The sequence below is a fragment of the Rattus norvegicus genome, chromosome 7 (genome assembly GCF_021556685.1).
Source record: "Rattus norvegicus strain SHRSP/BbbUtx chromosome 7, alternate assembly SHRSP_T2T, whole genome shotgun sequence".
Classification (NCBI taxonomy): Eukaryota; Metazoa; Chordata; class Mammalia; order Rodentia; family Muridae; genus Rattus; species Rattus norvegicus.
The window spans coordinates 19,621,158-19,639,498 of record NC_141540.1 but is presented as its reverse complement, the minus strand read 5'-3'; the positions used below and the strand labels follow the sequence as shown (position 1 = coordinate 19,639,498).

The 18,341-nt window shown below is 43.5% G+C and overlaps 1 long non-coding RNA gene across 2 annotated transcripts in view; it reads left to right on the top strand.

The window, feature by feature from the left end:
* LOC102549242 (uncharacterized) overlaps positions 1-18,341 on the top strand; it is a 1,084,685-nt gene that overhangs the window by 76,486 nt on the left and 989,858 nt on the right. The window lies entirely within an intron of this gene.

Sequence of the window (18,341 nt, the reverse complement as noted above, 5' to 3'; positions counted from 1 at the left end):
TATAAGAACATATGCTACTGTATCCCATTTTTAATTGGGCTATTTGATTTATTTGTGTCTAACTTCTTGAGTTCTTTATAAATTTTGGATATTAGCCCTTTGTCAGATGTAGAGATAGTGAAGATCCTTTCTTAATTTGCAGGCTGTCATTCCATCCTACTGACAGTGTCCTTTGCTTTATAGAAGATTTTAAGTTTTATGAGGTCTCATTTATCAATTGTTGGTCTAAGAACCTAAACCATTTGTATTCTGTTCAAGAAATTGTCTCCTGTATCAATGACTTTAAGGTTATTCCCCACATTCTGTTCAATTAGATTTAGTGTACCTATCTGGTTTTACATTGAGGTCTTTGATCCACCAGGAGTTGAGTTTTGTTCAGGGTGATAGATATGTATTTATTTGCATTCTTCTACATGCAGACCTTGAAAGAGCAATTCTCAACTTCATAGGGAAAAAAACCCAGGAGAACTAAAACAATCCAGAGCAATAAAAGAACTTCTGGAGTTATCACCATGTCTGACCTCAAGCAATAGTAATAAAAAGTGCATGTATTGGTATAGGAATAGATAGGTCGATCAATGGAATTGAAGACCCTGAAGTAAGTCCACACATCTATGGACTCTTGATTTTTGACAAAGAAGGCAAAACTGTACAAGGGAAAGTATCTTCAACAAATGATGCTAACTGAAATATACTAATCTTATTTTACAGTAGCAACACCTACAGGCAGCTAGGATTTTATAGGCATTTCAGTGCAAAAGTCAATGGCCCATAAAAGGTGTCTGGGATTGTGTTAAATTTCTTAGGCATTACAGGGAGTCATGCCTAAATTATTACACAGGCCTGAGCACTGTGGATAAAGTGACAACTTGCAGTAGTCAGTTTTCTCTTTTCACCGTTTGTAGCCTAGGGATTGAATTCAGGTGGTCAGGCTTGGTGGCAAGGGATGTTTTACCCAAGGAGCCATCTTGCTGGCCCTTATTTTCACTTTGAGATAGTGTTTTGTATGTGGCCTAGACTGATTTTGAACTCCTGGCTCCAGGTGATTGTCTTGTCTTAGTATCCAGAGTGTTACATGGGTTTCCTTTATCATTTTTGTCATAATCAAGAATCAGTATTATAGTGACGAAGAGGACTCTATCTTCATATTATGGGCACCAGAGAAAGACAAGATATTTATGCTTGTTTTGCCTCTGTGGTTCTGACAGTCTTGTGAGGGAAGAGATTTAAAAAAAGAAACGAACAAAAAAACCCCCCCAAACCAGAGAGAGGTATCCTGCCTCTTTTGATGTGGTTCAGGTGGAGGATGCCAGTTGCAGGTTTGCTACTGATTTTCCAACACTTGTGTTATCTGCAAAGGCAAAGAGCCCCTCACCCTCCTAGATTTTTATTTTCTGAGGAAAAGTAATTGACATCACCACTGTTGGACACAGACCCTAGAGGCTAGCACAGCCAAACAATGTGCTGGGTGGAATGGTTGCCTGATGACCTTTGAATACTCTAATAACGATAAAAAAGCACGTTCAGCTTAGAAAACAAGATGATGTCTTAACAATGAAAAAGCCAGGTCTAGGTAGATGGCCCACTTGGTAAATACCTGCCATGGTTAAACACCTTGTGTAAGCATAAGGACCAAGAACCCATGTAAAAAGCTGGGTGTGTACAGGCATGCATCCGTAGCCCTAGCGCTGGTGTGCAGCTAGAAGGTGGAGACGGTAGCATCATCAGTGGTCGGCCAGTCCACCTAATCAGTGAGCTCCAGGTTCAATGAGAGACCCTGTTTAAAAGAAAATAAGGAGTTCTGGAGAGATGTATGAGAGGATAGGATTTCAGTTCCCTGAATTTACGTCAGATGGATCACAACCATCTGTAACTGCAGCCCTGGGGGAGGAGGGTTCAGATGCCTCTGGACTCTACAAACACCAGCGTACTCATACAGGTACATACATATATGCATGATTGAAAGTAAAATACAGAAAAAAGAAAGGAAAAGGAAGGCTGGAGAGTTCTGGTGAGATGGCTCAGTGGGTAAAGGTGCTCGCTGCTAAGCCTGATGACTGAGTTTGAGTCCCAGGACCCATATGGTGGAAAAAGAGAATCAACTCCTGCCGGTTGCCCTCTGACCTCCGTGTTTCCGACAGTGAAATGCACTATCCTTATGAATAAATAAACGCAGTAAGAGTTGAAGTCCAGATTAAACATGAAACAATGAAAGAACAAGTTACGACAAGCTCCAAAATAGAGGCAGAAGGCTTGCAAGGAGGAGGGGGATTATGATAATCACATAGGACATTAAGGAAGGGCCTTTCCAGGCTGGGAGGTGGCTCAGCGGGTAAAGAGCTGCTATGCAGGCATGGAGGTCTGGACTTGATCCCCAGCAACCCTTTTAAAAAGCTGGCTATGGTGGCATTCATATGTAATCCCAGTGCTGTGTGGCAAGATAGGTGGATCTTGAGAGCTGACTTCCCAGCTAGTCTATCTGAAATGGTGAGCTCCAGATTCTGCTTCAAAACATAAGATGGGGAAGAAACTGAAGAAGGCACCTAACATCCCCCTTCCAGATGCAGTCCTTAAAAAAGATTTACTTTTACTATTTTGTGTGTGTGATTCCTTGTAGATGGAGTGACATCTTGTGAAGGTGACACCTTATGTGGTGCTGAGAAACCCAACTCAAGTGCCCTGGGAAAGTAACAAGAGCTTTTAATGGCTGAATCGTCTCTCCAGCCTAGAGGGGAAGGGCCTTTCTTTTTAAATTTCATTTTGTTGATTAATGCTATATGTGCATATGATGTATGAATGTAAGCACGTGAGTTCTCTGATACACATGTGGAGGTGAGAAGACAGCTTGGTGGACTTGGTTCTTTTTCTCTATTGCTATCTAGGTCCCAAGGATTGAGCTCAGTCATTAGGCTTGCATGGCAAGCACCATTACCTGCTGAAGAATCTCACAAGCCAAAAAGTCAAGTGTTTTTGGAATAGTGAGTTTTGAGTAGAGTTGAAGGAGAAAGAGATTTCCCTTGGACATCAAGACTAGCTTGTGCAAAGGCTCTGAGGCAGAGTGACGCAGGAAGATCAGGGAAGTCCATGTAACTGAAGCATTGTGATCAAAGGGATGAGAGAGTAGAGGTGAGGGTGGGAATAAGACAGAGCCAGTCATGCAGCACCTAGAGGGCCAACGTAAAGACCTGGCTTCCTCTCTGAGATGGGGATTGTGGGGGAATTTCTGAGCATATATCTGTTGTAGATGTCGTCCAACTCCCATCCTGTGGTGGTATGAGGTGGAGAGAAACTAAAACCTCCTCACAAGTGCAAGAGACCTGGCTTGTTGTCTGGCAGAGTGGGATCGGGACACTCTTCATTCATTCATTCATTCATTCATTCATTCATTCACTCACTCACTCAATCTTCATTCGTTGACAGTCAATGCTTGTCCAATACTTACTCTGTTTCTGAGCCTTTCTGAGATACAAGGGTCACAGAACAAATAAAATTGCCCCATGGATCACAATCACGATGGGGCAAACACTTGGATGTCTCTTCTATATTATTTATTTTACATGTTTGTGTGTTGCAGAGCTTCATTTCCTGAGCAAAACAAACCATCTTTACCCGAGCAGCTATGACTGCTCGTAAGAGGCCATCAGGACCAGCTTGTGGACTGTTGCTATTCCCCTATAGAAGGAGGACATGGGGAGGGTCCTTTGATTCCTACAGTTCCAGTCACCCCTCTCAACCTTTGTTTGCGATTCTGCCCTACACGCATGTCCTAGGGTTTCTATCTCTGTGATAAATTATATGATGAGAAGCTTGGGGAGAAAAGGGTTTATTTTATTTTATACTTTTAGATAACAATCCATCACTGAGGAAAGTCAGGGCAGGAACTTGCAGGAATTGAAACAGAAGCTATGAAGGAGTGTTGCTTACTGACTTGCTCAGCCTGCTTTCTTATAACACCCGGGACTAATGTTCTAGAAGAAGCACCACCAGTGTGCTTGGCCTCCCACTTCAATCACAGTAAAAAAAAAAAAGCCAGTGCTATTGTTGATGATGGGCTATAACTGTAAGAGATAGACTGTTTCCTTTCCAAGTTGTTTTTGGTCAGTGTTTCATCACAGCAACAGAAGAGCAAAGGAGAACCCTAGAGAAAGAATGTGTGGTATGCAGGTATGGATTTACTCTTGCATGTATGTCCATTTGTGTGACCTTGTGTGTGGAGGTCAGAGGTTGGTATAGGGTTCCTTCCTTGATTGCTCTCCATCTTATATATTGGGGCAGGTTCTGTTAATTGAACCCAGAGCTTGAAGATGCCACTAGTCTAGCTATCCAGCTTCCCCCTGGGGAATGACAACAATTTATTTACTTGATGAGTCATTTTAAGCCCCATTTTCTTGTCTTTTTATTACTTTCTTCCAGCAAGTAATCATTTTTGACAAGAGTGTATCAGGTGCGTATGGGAGGTGCTGTAGGGTAAGGGACTGGCTGAGGTTGAAGGTGTCTGGTCAGGAAGGAAGTGGCCAGGAATAGCCGCAGAAAAAAATCTGGTAGACTCAGGTAAACAGGAAGAGCTCAAAATATAATAGAGGTAAGATGGCCCTAGCTGGTGACACTGCAGCTAAGAGCTATGCAATACCAGTGGGTTTGAAGGATGTAGACATTTAAACAGGCTCTGGAATTACCGACTTCTGACGACTTCTGATGGTCTGTCACTATGACAAGTGGGTTTATTGTCTGGTTTTCTGATCTAATCTAGTGGCTGCCAATGATTTCCCCTGGCCTTTGTCTATTTTTGGTGTGTGTGTGTGTGTGTGTGTGTGTGTGTGTGTGTGTGTGTGTGTGTGTATACCATTATACATGCACATGTAGGCCAAAGTGGGGTCTTTTAGCAGTGTCTTCTATGACTCTCCACCTTATTGATACAGGGATTCTCACCAAAGGTAGAGCTAGGCTGTCAGCTAGAAAAAGCCCCAGCCATCCTGTTTCAGCCTACCACCATGCTGGGATTACAGTTATGTGTGGGCAGCAAGCACGCTAATCAAGTGGTTTCCTCAGCCCTACCCGGGCATTTGTTAGACAAAGCCTTCCTCATTGTGATTCTCATGACTGGTTGGAGAAAGAGGCTCTCATCTATAATAACATGCCTTGCCTCGTATCACATGACTGCAATGGGTCCTCATCAGTGCACTGATATCACTGTTTGCATTCCTGTTCCCTGAAGTCCTCTGCTTGGAATGCTTTCTCCTAATCTTTGTTTCTCAATATTCAGAATTTGTCTCTAATGCCTTGTTCTCAAAACAGAACCTTTTTCAAATAGTTTCATTCATTTATCCATTTCTTCATTTCTTCCCTGTTTCCCTCTGTTATCCCCCTCCAATGCCCACTGAACCTTTTTTTCCTCAACAAGTTCATGTCCTACTTCCTTGCTTTTGTTTTTCTGTGGCACACTGAGTTTAATTAGGGTTGCCTGCGCTAGCATAGATGAAGGGTTGTTTTAACAAGGGGAACTAGCCGATGGCTCTGCCACTGAAGAAAAGGACACTCCATTCCCCAGCAGCAGTTAACTGCCAACAGATCCTCAGGGAGGGATGGCATCCGGTGAACCTTCCCCATTCCATGATGGAATGTTGTTGGCCCAGGCTCCTGCAGGTAACCACAGCTGCTGTGGGTTCATGAATGCAACGTTCATGTTGCATCCTGAAGACATTTCACAGCACCCTTCCTCTTCCTCCATCTATTAGATTGACTGTGTTCTCTTTTGCACAATTTCTAAGGCCTTGGAGGAGTGATACTAGCACTGAACATACACGATTTCTCAAGTGTTTTGACCAGTTCTTTGCACTGACCACTTCCCACTGCAAAAAGGTGATTCTCTGGCCCAGACAGAGAGAAGCACTAATCTACGGATATAAACAGCCTTCAGAAGGCCATTTGATACCATATCCACTCAGGAGAACAATGGTAGTAGGCTCATCTTAGATTCTATCACTTCCTCATTCATGGGCTTTTGAACAGCTTTACATTAGAATTCAGAAATTCTCCCTGTGGGGCTTGCTTCAATTCCAATTCTTAAATTTTTGAGTCAGGGTTTCTCTCTGTGGTCCTGGCTGTCCTGGAACTCAGGTTGAGTCAGACTGAACTCAAAATCAAAGTCAGGTAGAACAGGCTGACCTGAAAATCAAAGATCTACCTGTTTCTGCCTCCTGAGTGCTGTGTTTAAAGCTATATACCACAACATCAATTTTCTTGTTTTATAAAAATACTGTATGCATAAAGGATGTGGAGGCCAGTGGAAATCTCCACTGTTTATGTTCCTTTGTTTACAATATACTTTTATTAAAAATTATTTTTCACTTGCCTATTTTTATTAATGATTATATTTACTTATTTATACCCCAAATGTTGCCCGTATTCCCAGTACCTCCTTGCAGAGTTCTTCTCCCCCCCTTTTGCCTCTGAAAAGGTCCCCCCTGGACATTCCTCCTCCCTGGAGCATCAGGTCTCTACAGGTTTATGCACACCCTCTCCCACTGAGGCCAGACAAGGCAGTCCTATACTTGTATGTGCTAGGGGCCACGGACCAGCCCATGTATGCTCTTTGGTTCATGACTCAGTCTCTGGGAGCTTCCAGGGGTCTGGGTTAGTCAACACTGTTGGTGTTCCTATGAGGTTGCTATCTCTTTCAGTTTCTTCAATCCTTCCATTAACTCTTCCATAGGTGTTCCTGATCTCTGTCTGACTGTATCCGCATCTGTCTCAGTTAGCTGCTGGTAGAGCCTCTCAGAAGCAGCCATGCCAAGCTGTCTGAAAGCACAACATACTTGTGCTCACATGTTGCTAACAGGGGACTGCGCTAGTGGAAATTTGTCTCTACAACCTCTCAGTTCTGGAAGCCGTGTTAGGCTTCCTATGTGTATAGATATTTGGTCATTCTCAGATTTCTGATGGGGTTGAAGACATTATAGTCTCATAGCCTATCAGGCTGTTTAACTCTAAATATACATATTTTACTGGATAGTTATCAGATAGTATACAAGCTAGCCAAGATATAATACAGATTGTAAGCCTTTCTTAAGCTGGAATGGATAACTAAATGTTCTGTTTAACTGATATAGTGATGGACTGGGTGTTGAGAATATCATATGCTTCATAAATTGTAGAATGGTAATAATTGTACTCAATTTATATATAAGTGAAAAGGCTTTTTAACTGGATAAAAAGGGGGAAATGTTGTGGTTTGCCCAGAAGTTATCTGTATTTTGATGCTAATTCCACTGCCCCAAGGACAGCTGCCTAGTCACATACTCAGAACTCAGGTGACTTCACTTGAATTTGTAAAGTATAGGTGAGGGGCAGGTACAGGATAGAAGGAGGCCTGTCATTGGAGGAGAAGGAAGGATGGGCGGGAGAGAAGTTTGAAGGAAGAGGAGGAGACTAGGACAGAAAGGAGAGACAGGAAGAGGAGAGGGTGAGAAGCTATGGCAGGTGACATTAAGATTCTGCTCTGTGTATTTACAAGTTGTTATCATTGTTCCTAAGGGATGGATGGTACCGGGCTTTGTATGTTTAAATGGGCAATTATATCTTATTAATTGGATCTAAGATTATTGTGTTGTGTGTTCTTTTATGTGACGGTTTGAGTGTAGGAAAGTGTGCGGCGGCAGGAGACTTTGGGCTGCCGAGGAGTTGGGATGTGTTTCCGCCAAGATATCTAGCAGATATCTTGGGACACTACGGAGCCAGAGCTAGCAGGGTAAAAGACAACATTACTTTTTTCTTTTTATATTTTTACAACAACACAACATAGCATCAGTTATAGTGTTAGGGTTTGATGCATGCCCATGGAATGGATCCCATGTTGGGCTAGTAACTGGTCAGCTATTCATTCAGTCTCTGCTTCATGATTGCCCCTGCATCTATCCTTTAGATAGGAACAATTTTGGGTCAAAAATTTTGAATGTGGTTGGTGTCCCCCTCCCTCCACTGGAAGCCCTGTCTAATTTCTAGAGGTGGTCTCTTCAGGTGCCATATCTCCACTATTGGGCATTTTGATTAAGGTTCTGGAGCCTTCCTCCATCTCAGGTCTCTGGGTCTTTCTAGAGGTCCCCCCCCCCCCGCCGCAACTGCATATTTCCTTTTATTTCCTTGGCCCTCTGGGCTTTTTCCTTGTCCTCCTCCCAATACCTGATCCTGCCACTTTCCTCTCCACTTTCTCTCTCCCACCCAATTTCCTTTTTCCCTCTGCCTCCCATGATTATTTTGTTCCTCCTTCTAAATGGGATTGAAGCATACTCACTTGGGCTTTTTTTTTTCTTTGTTTGTTTAACTTTAGTCTGTGGAGTGTATCATGGGTATTCTGTACTATTTGACTAATATCCACTTATCAGTGAGTACATACCATGCATGTCCTTTTTGGTCTTTGTTACCTCACTCAGGATGATATTTTCTAGTTCCATCCATTTGCCTGTAAAATTCATGATGCCCTTGTTTTGAACAGCTGGAGTATTCCATTGTGTAAATGAACCACATTTTCTGTAACCATTCTTAGGTTGAGGGACAACTGGATTGTTTCTAGTTTCTGATTATTACAAATAAAGCTGCTATGAACTTAGAGAAACATGTGTCCTTGTGGTATTGTGGGATATCTTTTAGGTATATGCCCAGGAGTGGTATAGCTGGGTCTTCAGGTACATTTTTTTCCCCCCAATTTTCTGAGGAACTGACATCTTGATTTCCAAAGTGGTTGTACCAGTTTGCAATCCCACCAGCAATGAAGGAGTACTCCTCTTTCTCCATATCCTCACCAGCACCTATTCTGATTGGTGTGAGGTGGAATCTCAGAGTTGTTTTGATTTGCATTTCCATGAAGACTAAGGACTTTGAAGATTTTTTTTTTTTGGTTCTTTTTTTTCCGGAGCTGGGGACCGAACCCAGGGCCTTGCGCTTCCTAGGTAAGCGCTCTACCACTGAGCTAAATCCCCAGCCCCTGAAGATTTCTTTAGGTGTCTTTGCACCGTTTGAGATTCCTCTGTAATGAATCCTTTGTTTGGCTTTGTACCCATTTTTTAATTGGATATTTTCTTTATTAACATTTCAAATGTTATTCCCTTTCCCAGTTTCCCATCTGGAAACCCCCATCTTATCCCCCCTTGGTCTGCTTCTATGAGGGTGCTCCCCCACCCTCCCACCCACCCACCCACTGACTCCCTGCCTCCCAGCCCTGGCATTCCCCTATACTGAGGCATGGAGCCTTCATAGAACCAAGGACCTCTCCTCCCATTGCTGCCTCATAAGGCCATCCTCTGCTACATATGCAGCTGGAGCCATGGGTTGCTCCATGTGTACTCTTTGGTCGGTGGTTTAGTCCCAGGGAGTTCTGGTTGGTTGATATTGTTGTTCTTCTTATCAGGTTGCAAACCCCTTCAGCTCCTTCAGTCCTTTCTCTAATTCTTCCATTGGGGACTCCGTACTCAGTTCAACGGTTGGCTGCAAGCATCTGCCTCTGTATTTGTCAGGCTTTGGCAAGGCCTCTCAGGAGACAACTATATCAGGCTCCTGTCAGCATGCACTTCTTGGCATCTGCAATAGTGACTGGGTTTGGTGGATGTATATATATATAGGCTGGGTCTCCAGGTGGGGCAGTCTCTAAATGGCCTTTCCTTTAGTCTCCGCTCCACACTTTGTCTCCATATTACCTCCTGTGAGTATTTGTTCCCCCTTCTAAGAAGGACTGAAGCATCCACACTTAGGGTCTTCCTTCTTCATGAGCTTCATATGATCTATGAATCGCATCTTGGGTATTCCAAACTTTTGGGCTAATATCCACTTATCAGTGAGTACATACCATGTGTGTTCTTTTATGACTGGGTTACCTCACCCAGGATGCTATATCCTAGTTCCATCCATTTGCCTATGAATTTCATGAAGTCTCATATTTTTTTTTAAATTTTTTAATTGGGCATTTCTTATTTACATTTCAAATGTTATTCCCTTTCCTGGTTTCCTGTCCATAAGCCCCCTAGCCCCCCGTCCCCTTCTATAAGGAGGTTCCCCTCCCCATCCACCTCCCCTTACCATCTCCCCCTCCCCACAATCCCCTACACTGGGGGTCCAACCTTGGTAGGACTAAGGGCTTCTCTTTCCATTGGTGCCCAGTAAGCCTTCCTTTGCTACATATGCAGTTGGAGCCATGGGTCAATCCATGTATAGTCTTTGGGTAGTGGTTTAGTCCCTGGAAGCTCTGGTTGGTTGGCATTGTTGTTCTTATGGGGTTGCAAGCTCCTTCAGCTCTTTCAATCCTTTCTCTAATTCCTTCAACGGGGGTCCCATTCTCAGTTCAGTGGTTTGCTCCTAGCATTTGCCTCTGTATTTGACATGTTCTGGCTGTGTCTCTCAGGAGAGAGCTATATCCAGTTCCTGTCAGCATGCACTTCTTAGCTTCATCCATCTTATCTGGTTTTGGTGGCTGTATATGTATGGGCCACATGTGCGGCAGGCTCTGAATGGCTGTTTCTTCAGTCTCTCCTCTAAACTTTGCCTCCCTATCCCCTCCTATGGATATTTTTGTTTCCCTTTTTAAGAAAGAACGGAGCATCTGCAATTTGGTCATCCTTTTTCTTGAGTTTCATGTGGTCTGTGGATTGCATCTTGGGTAATTTGAACTTTTGGGCTAATATCCACTTATCAATGAGTGTATAACATGTGTGTTTTTCTGTGATTGGGTTACCTTACTCAAGATGATATTTTCTAGTTCATTCCATTTGCTTATGAATTTCATCAAGTTATTGTTTTTGATAGCTGAGTAGTACTCCGTTGTATAGATGTACCACATTTTCTGTATCCATTCCTCTGTTGAAGGGCATCTGGATTCTTTCCAGCTTCCTGCTATTACAAGTCTGCTATGAACATAGTGGAGCATGTGTCTTTGTTGTATGTTGGAGCATCTTTTGGGTATATGCCCAGGAGTGGTATAGCTGGGTCCTCAGGTAGTGGAATGTCCAATTTTCTGAAGAACCTCCAGATTGATTTCCAGAGTGGCTGTACCAGTTTGCAACTTCACCAACAATGGAGGAGTGTTCCTCTTTCTCCACATCCTTGCCAACATCTGCTGTCGCCTGAACTTTTTATCTTAGTCATTTTGACTGGTGTGAGGTGGAATCTCAGGGTTGTTTTGATTTGGATTTCCCTGATGACTAAGGATGTTGAACATTTTAGGTGCTTCCCCTACATTCAATATTCCTCAGCGGAGAATTCTTTGTTTAGCTCTGTACCCCATTTTTAATAGGGTTATTTGGCTTTCTGGAGTCTAAGTTCTTGAGTTCTTCGTATATATTGGATATTAGCCCTCTTTTGGATGTAGGACTGGTAAAAGATCTTTTCCCAATCTGTGGGTTGCCGTTTTGTCCTATTGACAGTGTCCTTTGCCTTACAGAAGCTTTGCAGTTTTATGAGGCGCTCTTTGACTATTGGTGATCTTAGAGCATAAGCCATTGGTTCAGGAAATTTTCCCCAGTGCCCATGTGTTTGAGACTTCTCCACTTTCTTTTCTTTTAGTTTCAGTGTATTTGGTTTTATGTGGAGGTCTTGGTGGGTCTCTCTTTGGACAGTTAGTGGAACAAAAGTGGTGTCTCACCTGTGGGCTTAGGAGAGAGAGCATTCCTCGGAGACGAGCCCTCACTGCACAGGGTTTCAGTCTGGAGAGCTGTGGGACCTTAGCTCTGGGCGCAGATGGAAATAAGAAGGTGGCATGCGCCTTTATTTGCTGATCCCTGTCTCTGGTGCCGTCTTCATTTTTGAGGCAGGATCCCCTTGTATTGGAGATCACCAGCTAAACATGCCAGTGAGCTCCAGACCACAGTTTAGAGAGGTAGGCAGGACATGTGTGTGCTTGAGGCCTCCATACAGTATACAATTAGGAGGGGGAGGAAAGAACATCTGCTCTGCCCCTAAGGTCACCAGTATGGTCTTCAGGACATGTTGTGAGTCTCTGCATAGAGGGTAATACAGCCCTTTCTCTTCTCTTTTTTTCTCCTGTCTTTCTTCTTTTCCTTCTTTCTCTTTCTTCTTTCTCTTCTTTCTCTTTCTCTTTCTTTCTCTCTTTCTCTCTTTCTCTCTTTCTTTCTTTCTTTCTTTCTTTCTTTCTTTCTTTCTTTCTTACTTTGCTTTGGGGACAGAAGCTTCCTCACTCTTGTGAGGCAAGTGTTTACTGAGTTATCTCTCCAGCCCCTCCTTCCCCTTTTGGACCCAGGCTGGCCTTAGACCACATAGGAAAGGATGACTTTGAACTCTGATCCTCATGTGGTCATCTATCCTGAACTATACAACGATAGCCAGATTGAACTAGGACACACTTTTGTGCTTTTCTTTAACCATATTTCCTGTGTTTCAAAATGTCACCTTCAAATGTTCTTAGGGTGAAGTTTCCAAGATGATTGGAGTGGGACACACACTCTATATACTGAATTGGAGTAGGACACACACCCTATATATAGTGGATTGGAGTGAGTGGGACACACACCCTATACACTCAATTGGAGTGGGACACACACCCTGTACACTGGATTGGAGTGAATGGGACACACACCTATACAGTGGGAGAAAAAGTGCAGGCATGACTGAATAGAGGGATGGCAGCTAAAGATGGGCAGAACTTGGTTTGCATGTTATACAAAGTCACCAGAATGTTCTGATTTAGGATTTCTAAGTCCTTTGTAATGGTTCCCCTGGAGTGATCAGGGTCCTAAAAGCTGGGAAGGTATCTCAGTGGGTAAGAATGCTTGGTATGTAACTATGACAGACTGCATTTGGATCCCAGACTCATGTAAAAGCTATGCATGGCTGTGAATGCCTGTAACCCCAGCCCTGGAGAGACAGGAAATGGGCATATCCTGGATTCTCACTGGCTAGCAGAAATGGCAAACTTCAAGATTTAATTCAACTGAAGAGAGCAGAGAAGAAGTAGAACAAAACATTTAATTTCATCCTTTGGCCTCTGCACACAAGTTTACAAGTGTGCATTTACCCCTGCACATTCATACATATCATACACACACACACACACACACACACACACACACACACACACACACTTGAAGGTTCCTATAGGACAAGAGACTGGGCTGGGTTCAGAAGGCTGGAGAGAGGGGAAGAATTCTGGTGTCTTCAGAACAAGAGGACTTGGGGATCTGTGAAAGGGACAGATGCCAACTACTGGAAGTTGGAGAAAACTGGTCTAAAAGTGATAGACTTTGTCTCTGCCACAATGACTTGGAAGGCAGAGAGAGACTCCATGTCTTCTTGACTATTTTTCCTAGATCACTGTGTGGACTGAACGTATATTTGTGAATGTTTTAAACCAGAAATTGAGGGAACTGGGCACTCTGGGTTTGAGATCACATGGGCTTTAGGGTGTGTGTGGGCAGATGTGAGAGTTTCCAGGGTTCTAGATTAATCAGGGTTATAGTCTGGTGCTGGGTGGAGCCTAATGATTCATGCAAAGAGGTGGGAGTTCTAATCGCATTCAGTGAACTCATCACTGGGGATATGCAAATGGTAATGTTCCATGCCTGGCAAGTTGTAGGTGAACTTCCTAATCCAGGGAATTGTTAAAGTCAGGGGAATCTCAGTTTAAATGAGGGCCTCGTAGGTGTCCTAGTAGGCTGGGGGGAAGGTGGGTTTTCTGAACATTCCGTATTTCTAGTGACATTTGAGACAGCCTATTTTCTTTTAATTGATAATTTTAGACACACATCTATGTTTTGAACAAATTCATGCCACTTCTTTCCTTCTATTATTATTCCTTTCTGTACCCTCACAACTTTTCCCTTCCAACTTCAATACTGTTTTTCACTGTTTTCCTCTGTGTGCCCCCAACCCCGCCTCTGCCTCACTCTTCCTTTCTCTCTGCCCCCTCTCCCCTTTTAAAACACATTTTCCTCTTTTCTCAGTTTCTACCCACTTCTCATTTGGAAGAGTTTACTCCTGCTGTCTCTAACCTTACCTTCGAACCTGCTGTGTTAAAACCTCCCAGGACACTTTCACAGGGATTAACTAAGAGTCTTAGAAAACAGATACTTACATCACAATTCATAACAGTAGCAAAATTAAACTTATGAAGTAGCAATGAAAATAATTTTATGGTTGGAGTGGGGTGACCACAATTTAAGGAATGCAGTTGAGAACCACTGTATTAAGAGTCATAGATAACTTGGTCTCTTGAACTTGAGGGTGCTGCCCTCTGGTGGGAAGAACAAAAAGTGCCTGCTTTCAGCTTGGTAACCTGGCGGATTGAGGGTAGGCCTCAACCCCTAGGCAGAATGTATAACTGGCTTCGTGGTCCTGCCATTCTGCCTCTCTCCCCTTCCTGCCTCCCTCTTTCCTGCCCTCCTTTCTTCTCTCCTTTTCTCTTTAAAATGAATTTGCCATTTTGCTTTCATTAAAAACCTAGCATACATGTTTTAGCTTATATTTTATTTCCTTATGTTTTGTTGTTACCTCTGAAAAGCCTCTTCTTTTCTGATGGGATACAGAAAGGGAGTAGATCCAAATGGGAGGGGAAGTGGGGAGGCGCTGCGAGTAGAGGGAGGAGCAACTGCAATAAGGATATATGATAAAAGAATCTGTTTTTGAATGAAAGTAAGAAAAAGAAAAAAAATTGCCATACAAAGTAACAGATTTTCTTAGGATTTTTTTTTCCATTTTTTTTCTTTTTTATTGGATATTTTTTATTTACATTTCAAATGTTATTCCCTTTTCTGGTTTCCTATCCACAAGCCCCCTATCCCATCCCTCTCTCCTTCTTCTTTAAGGGTGTACTCCCTTCCTAACCACCCCCCATTCCTGCCTCTCGCCCTGACATTGCCCTACATTGGGGGATCCAGCCTTGGCAGGACCAAGGGCTTCTCCTCCCATTGATGCCCACAAGGCCATCCTCTGCTACATATGCAGCTGGAGCCATGGGTCTGTCCATGTGCAGTTTTTGGGTAGTGGTTTAGTCCCTGGGAGCTCTGGTTGGTTGGTATTGTTGTTCTTATGGGGTTGCAGGCCCCTTCAGCTCCTTTAATCCTTTCTCTAACTCCTCCAACGGGGACCCAATTCTCAGTTCAATGGTTTGCTGCTAGAATTCGCCTCTGTATTTGTTACACTCTGGCTGAGCCTCTCAGGAGATGGCTATATCAGTCTCCTGTCAGCATGCACTTCTTGGCTTCATCAATATTGTCTAGGTTTGGTGGCAGTATAAGTGTGTAAGTGTAGGGACAACCCTGTCCTGAAACCAAAAAGAAAAAACAAAACAAAACAAAACAAAAATTCCCAGGATTCATGGATGGGAGACAGGAAGGATCATTAAGACTTGCTGGCTGCCAATCTCCAGGTTCAGTGAGAGTTGCTGTCTCAAAGGAACAAAGTGGAGATTGATAGAGGAGGACGTTTTTTTTAAAGAAAATATTTATATATTTATTTATCTTTTTTCATCTTTATTAACTTGGGTATTTCTTATTTACATTTCGACTGTTGTTCCCTTTCCCAGTTTCCTGGCCAACATCTCCCTAACCCCTCCCCCTTCCCTTCTATATGGGTGTTCCCCTCTCCATCCTCCCCCCATTACCGCCCTCCCCCCAACAATCATGTTCACTGGGGGTTCAGTCTTGGCAGGACCAAGGGCTTCCCCTTCCACTGGTGCTCTTACTAGGCTATTCATTGCTACCTATGAGGTTGGAGCCCAGGGTCAGTCCATGTATAGTCTGGGTAGTGGCTTAGTCCCTGGAAGCTCTGGTTGGTTGGCATTGTTGTTCTTATGAAGTCTCAAGCCCCTTCAAGCTCTTTCAGTTAGAGGACGACTTCTAATATCTTTCTCTAGTTCCCATATACACATGTGCATGTGCGACACACACACACACACACACACACACACACACACACACACACACACCACACAATCACATCACAAGACAAAAGCTGCTAGCCATGTAGACAAAGGCGCAAGGCATATGTGTAAGCATCTGGAAAGTGACCTATGACAGAATGAGAGGTCAGAGGACCTTTGAGCTGAGAGGTAAGAGGGCCTGGAATAGATGAATAAAATCCAGGGAAATCTGTTTATTTTAACAACAAATGACATACATGTTTCCCATTTCTGCATGGGATCCTGATTATCTTCAATCTGTACTGGAGAACTTGGTGCAGAAGACTCCAGGTGCTTCGTAAGTTCCCACTTCAGGCTTAGCAAGAACATAGTTGGACTGAAGAGACCTTATGGCCCCAGGGCAAAGAAAGTCCCTGGGGCTGTGTTGAAGTCATAGGGTGAGGGGAGTATCAATCTAAAGAGATGGTTATCACCTCTGAATGAATGTAAGGAAACAGGGTTGAGAATGGCTAGCACAATAAGCCTTTAAGGACATGTGTAGAGGCAAGTGGAGGGAACCAGCATCTAGGTGTATTTCTCCTGGAACATCTGCCTGAAGGTCATAATGTGACAGATTGCTCTTGAGAACACTGTTACCCATCTTATCCTAATCTGGGCTGATAAAAGGTCACCAGGGAGTTAGTCTGTTCTGAGTTCCAGAAAACATGTAGAAATTTCAGAGAAGAGAGTTCTGGGGTTCAACATGGGGAAGACCCTAGAAGAGTGTCTTTGGAGAGGGGTTATGGGGAGGGAGTTGGGAGATTACAACACAGAAAAGGGCTTAGTAGGTATTAATGGGCTCAGCAAAGCATCCTCTGAATTGAAGAACCATGACCCAAATCTGGGAGTCCAGAGTCTTTCTGGGAGAAGGTCTTCGCCTTCTTAGAAAGCATCCGTGTAAGGTAGCCATGAAGGACTCTTTCTGGTGGAAACATGATGTCAGCTTTGAACAGTAAGGGCCATTGTAAGGTTTGGGGATCTTGCTGTTCTTTGAGGGGGTTGATGGAGATGAGTTGCCAGAGAAGATGATTACAGGAATATGAAGGGCAGCTCTGGAGAGATATACCATGGTAGAAAGGGGATCATTTCAGGGATGGGCCAGGGGAACCTGCAGTAGGTCAGGAGACTCGGGGATGGTAGATGGAGATTCAGTATTCATGTGTGGAGTATGGAGAAAAAAGGGGGAGTACATGCATTTGGTCAGCTAAAAGTGAGTTGCCCACACTTCTGTATCCTATCTTCCAGTGCTCATAGGTTACTGCAGTTTTTGTCCCTCACCCGTGATGATTTGCTTTGCAGTGAATGGCAATCAATAAAAGACCATGCAGATGGTCAGAGTGCAGAGACCAAGTACATGTGGAACTCTGAGCCCTAGATGAAACATCTACTTCATATTATTCCTAATGACCCAGGGAACTGTGCAGAAGAAGGAGCAGAAAGATTTTAAAAGCCAGAAGTTGGGGAGGACGGTCAGAATATGTCTTCAGAACACTTTGTAAGGGCCATTGCACTTATGAATGCACAGCTGCTGTGCTTGTGTGCATACGACCTATGCACTATCAAGCCATTCAACATTCCAGCTTAGATATAAGAGCCCCACTCCTAAGTTGAGGAGCTTTGGTAGGGAGAATGAGTTTTCTTCAGAGGGTTGTTCCCTGTAAGAATGCCTATGTGACAGTGGACAGCCCTACACTCATGCAGCATTGACTGAGTGGACTCGGTGGTCTGTGACAAAAGTCCTGAGGGTAGAAGGAGAATGTGGTAGAGGGGCTCTGGGAGACACTGGAAGGGAAATGGGGAGTTGTATAAATTGAAGACACATGTACAAAATGTCTGAGGAACAAATTAAGGAAAAAAGTATAAGGGACTATAAGGAGTATATTTGGAAGGATAAAAAATAAGGGTTCAAACAAATCAAAACAAAACAAAGAAATAAGGGTTCTTATGTTCCTGGACTTGGTGGAGAACATCAAATATTGTTACTGCTATGTGGCCTCAGATTTCCAAAAGGAACAGGCCTGCCCAGATCAGGAGTGCAAGCAAACTGATCATGGAGGGCTAGTAGAATTGGAGTATTCTTGGGAAAATTCTAGGATGTGGTAGGTAGAACATCTTGTGAAGATTTTTGTGGGGAACTGTTTGGAGGAGTTGAGAAATTATATCAAGGGCCACTTAAGGCTACTTAAGAATTCATGGACATTTGTGGAGGGCTTTCCTCTCTCTCCCTGTCTCTCTCTATCTCTCTCTGTCTCTCTCTGTCTCTCTCTGTCTCTGTCTCTGTCTCTGTCTCTCTCTCTCTCTCTCTCTCTCTCTCTCTCTCTCTGTGTGTGTGTGTGTGTGTGTGTGTGTGTCTATGATTAGTATGTCAGATTCTGAAGGTATCTTGGGAATGTGTAAATGTGTCTGGGTGTTTTACTTAACCGGAAGAGAATGCCATGGATGGGTG